The sequence below is a fragment of the Sebastes umbrosus genome, chromosome 11 (assembly GCF_015220745.1).
Source record: "Sebastes umbrosus isolate fSebUmb1 chromosome 11, fSebUmb1.pri, whole genome shotgun sequence".
Lineage (NCBI taxonomy): Eukaryota > Metazoa > Chordata > Actinopteri > Perciformes > Sebastidae > Sebastes > Sebastes umbrosus.
In genome coordinates this window covers 34,450,390-34,455,073 of record NC_051279.1, presented here as the reverse complement: position 1 = coordinate 34,455,073, position 4,684 = coordinate 34,450,390, and the positions used below count along the sequence as shown (strand labels likewise).

The 4,684-nt window shown below is 45.2% G+C and overlaps 1 long non-coding RNA gene across 1 annotated transcript; it reads left to right on the top strand.

Moving 5' to 3' along the window:
- The first annotated feature begins 376 nt into the window (after positions 1 to 376).
- Positions 377 to 1,230, top strand: LOC119496710. Its single transcript, XR_005208787.1, has 3 exons — positions 377 to 412; positions 509 to 650; positions 822 to 1,230. It is a non-coding gene; the product is annotated as an uncharacterized LOC119496710 (long non-coding RNA).
- The last annotated feature ends 3,454 nt before the right edge of the window (positions 1,231 to 4,684 follow it).

The following is a 4,684-nucleotide window of genomic DNA, read 5'->3' as shown; positions in this document are numbered from 1 at the left end:
GTGTGTAACATAGAGAGCTTGTACCTGGCTGTAACTGCCAAGCATTCCAGCCTGAGTGGGTTAAATAGAGCCACAGTGTGCTACCAGCCCTGTGATATAAAGTTTGCAACCTAGCTTTTACTTCCACATGTTCCAGATGGAGTCGCCTTTAAGAGACATCATCACAACTGTTACTGCCCTGCATCTCAGTTAGTGCATGTTGTGTGTAAGCAAACTTCTTTTATAAACCTTTGTTTACTTTACTGGCCCCTTTTGTTTGATGCCCACTAGAGTCACTAGTTGTTGCTGTAGCTACCCCTCCTCCACAGGAAGCTACCCCCCATAGTGTAGGCCAGTGCATTGTTGTCAGGCTTGTGTACCTCCCAAGCTCCCTACACCAGTGAAGAAACAGAAATCCATTGCAAGGCTTGAGGTAAGACTGAATGTACTTGCTTCTACTCAGTACTTGGAATTGTTTTTTGGATTAAAAAATGGAAGTTGATTATGCCATTTCTTGTCTACAAACCAGAAGAACAGGAGGAAGAATACAGGGGCGACAGCAATGAGGGCAGCAGCATTTCCAGTGAGGGACGATCATCAGGGAGAACCCAAGTGACACCAGCTTTTAAGAGGACTCCAGAAGAAGCAGCATCCCAACACAAGATACTGAGGTAACATTAACCAATATGACTGAGAGCTGGATGATGAGGAGTGTATGGACAAATGTATACAATGCAGTGCTATGTATTTTTGTTTGACTTCTTGACTGAGTTCAAATACAGTTGATTCATACTGCTATAATATTGTCATTACTGATGTCTTTTCTTTTTTTGTACTTTCAGAGAGAGAGGAAGATGACTCCACTATTCCCAAACGTCTCTGCCACAACTCTACCCACCTGCACACCTGTATGTGCCACAATGGTTCTCTGTGGTTTGAATCACCTGGATCATGGATTCTGATTTTGGCTGTATTCCTTTGTGTGGACTTGGTACATTTTCCATGTTGGTGTTCGTTTACTTTAGTTGCTAAAGTTTGCACTAACAGTACAAAAATATATTCTCACTTTTCCAGTATGAAGTATGCAAAATCTCACACAGAACCATGTATTTGTTTGTACTTTCCTGTTGAAGCTAAAAAATTAAACTATTGCTATAACTTTGAAGTTGTTCTGATGATGCAAAAGGACACATCTGTCTCTCTCCCTCCCCCATCTCTCTAGCTCTCTCTGTCCCTCCCCTCCCTCTCTCCCCCCTCTCTCTGTCCCTCCCCCCTCTCTATATCCTTCCCTCCCTCTCTCTCTCTCCCTCCCGTCCCTCTCTCCCCCCCCCTCTCCTTCCCCCCTCTCTCCTCTCTCTGTCTCTCCCCCCTCTCTATCTCCTTCCCTCCCTCCCCCCTCTCCCGCTCTCTCTGTCCCTCCCCCCCTCTCTCCCTACCCTCTCCCTCCCTCCATCTGTCTCTCTCCCTCCCTCCATCCCCCCTCTCTTTATCTCCCCCCTCTCTCCTCTCTCTGTCCCTCCCCCCTCTCTATCTCCCTCTCCCTCCCTCTCTCCCTCCCCCCTCTCTCTGTCCCTCCCCACCTCTCTATCTCCCTCCCTCCCTCCTCCCTCTCTCGCTCTCTCTCCCTCCATCCATCTGTCTCCCTCCCTCCCTCCCTCCATCCCCCTTTCCCTCTCTCTTTATCTCCCATCCTCTCTCTGTCCCTCCCCTCCCTCCATCCCCCCTCTCCCTCTCTCTTTATCTCCCCCCTATCTCCTCTCTGTCCCCCCCTTTCTCTCTCTCTCCCCTCACTTTCTCTCTCCCCCTCCCCCTTCCCCCTCTCCTCTCTCCCGCTCTCTCTGTCCCTCCCCTCCCTCCATCCCCTCTCCCTCTCTCTTTATCTACCCCTCTCTCCGTCCATCCCTCCATCTCCCTCTCTCTTTACCCCCCCCCTCGCTCTCTCTCTCTCTCTCTCTCTCTTGTTGTGTTTCACAGTTCTAACCAGGAGGAAGTGTTCATCCTCGAATAGCTTGGTTCACACTAAATGTGTATTTATTCCTGTAATGTCCCCTGACATACACATGTTGTTCCTTTTTTTATATTGTAAATCGGTAGCATTTTAGTTGAAGTTTGTTCTTTGGCAAGTGTGAAATTTGTTATTATTTGACTATATAAATAAATTGAATTGAAAAATGAATTGAATTGAATTAATTTTATATTTATTGTGTATTTCGGTAAACATCTCATCTCCTCTTAAAAGTGAGTATTTTCAGGATTACATAAACATTATACATCAGTCTCTTCAGTGAAGCATCTCGGCGCTTATAGAGAAACAGGTGTTTCAATAGGACTTTCAGTTTTTCAGCTGTATTTTCAATGACAAATGCCACAAACACTGTACAAATACTCTATATATGAATATATACAGGGCTCCTGTCTATCCCCAGAGGGAAAAAGAAGTCCAAAGGTCCTTGTCCTATCGTCTCCCTTCTTATAACCTCACTATGGTCCTCAGACCCCCCCCACCCCCCTCACCCACCAGTTTGTTTTTATTGTTGTAACAATGTTCATGCTGCCCTCTTGGCCAGGTCACTCTTAGAAAAAAGACTTTGACCTTTGACCTTAATCTCAGAGAGTTTTGACCTGGTTAAATAACGGATATATCAGCTCAAACACCAACGGATATATCAGCTCAAACACCAACCTGTTTTGCTGAAAAAATTGTGCTGAACAGCAATAAGAGCAAATGGAAAATAGAATTGGTGAAAACTCTACTCATCTCTATTTTTTCCATTGCACTGTATTCAGAGTATGCAGTGCTGTGCATAATAACCTTGCCTGCAGTGAAGCTGCCGATCCACTCAACTACATGGTTTCCACCTGCCTTTTACTCTGCATATCGGAAGAATTTAATCACAAATGCTGAATTGGCAGATCTTTTTGATTATTATGGGGTATTTAACAGGCAGTTAATAAAGATAAATATGCAACAATGGTCTTGTTAAACCCAGTCCCAAGTAAAATGGTGAGCACTGTAGAGGATTTATGCTGTTCATCCCTCCAGATGTTTAGAGTTACAGACTTGGAGAATCTATGCCAAAAAGCATCAATGTTGTTTGGACACTTGGAATTGTCTTTGTTGCCTCTGTTTAGGTTTGTAATTAGAGATGTATTAGGTCAAATCTTTTTCAGGTGGTTGAGATCCATTTTGAAACCAGACTTGTCATTGAGAACACATTACTGTGCCACTGTACAATAAATGACAAGGGCTCTCTGGCCCTGTTCAGACCTGGCATTAACATGCATCCTCAGTGATCAGATCACAAGTGGACAGCTCTAAGTACAGGTGTGAACACACTCAAGACGCATTGAGATTGGATCTTTCAGACCACATTCAGAGGTGGTCTGGGTCACATATGACCACATTCTTTTAGCAGTGTGTAGTGAATGCGTCCTGGGCCACATTAAGGACCGCCTACTCATCTGATGTCCCGCTAGGATCCGTTGGGTCTCTGAGCTCCTCAGGTGAATAGACAAAAACGGACGCGAGCGCTTGTCTGTCTCGCAGCATGGAATCAGCCTCTGTGCTCTACTGTTTTCTGTCGGTACAACTGTATTTTATTTAAATATATTCTATCTATAGGCTACATATCTACAGACTATCAGACTAGGTACGGGAAGTGCTTTATTATCATACTGTTAGTGTTTTTGTTCTGGCAGAGGTGGTGGTGTCAGCTGCACGGAGGTTCCAAGGGACCGCTAGTAAACAATAACCTTTAATTTTGATGTTGACATTCCTGTAATATTATGTTGCGACATCTGCTGTAGTAGCCACGTGTTTACTACGTGTTCTATATTTGCATATAGAGTGGGGAAGTGAGATCCGATCACAAGTGGTCACTAAGGCCCTGTTCAGATCTGGTAATAAGAGGCGTCCTCAGTGATCGGATCACAAGTGGACAGCTCTAAGTACGTCTGTTCACACCTGGTATTAGAATGTGTCTCCACATGCGTCTCCAGTGACCACTTGTGATCGGATCTCACTTCCCCGCTCTATATGCATATAATAAACATGTAGTAAACACACGGCTACTACAGCAGACTCTGACGTAATATTACATGAATGTCAATGTAATGTTGTGAATTTGGGTACATTTTATTAACATTTTGATAACATCAAAATATAATGTTATTGGAACGGCGGCCCCCGAGGACCTCTGTGCGCGTCGCCGGCACCGCTGCCTTTGCCAGACAACAGCGGGTACAGAGCTTCAGAGAGCCGGGGAGGAGCGAGAGAGCAGGCGGGCAACAGCTCCACGCAAAGCAGCAGAACAAAAACACCAACACATCTCCGACAGTATGATAATAATGCACTTCCTGTTCCCAGTCTGATAGTCTGTAGATATGTAGCCTATAAATAGGATATATTTAAACAAATATTTCCACGCTGCGAGGCAGACGAGCACTCCCCTGTCTGTTCACCTGCGGATCCCAGCAGGACATCAGTAGAGTAGGCGGTCCTTAATGTGGCCCAGGACGCATTCACTACACACTGCTAAAAGAATGTGGCCATATGTGACCCAGACCACCTCTGAATGTGGTCTGAAAGATCCAATCTCAATGTGTCTTGAGTGTGTTCACACTTGTACTTAGAGCTGTGCACCTGTGATCGGATCATCCAGGACACATGTTAATGCCAGGTCTGACCAGGGCCTATTATACAGAT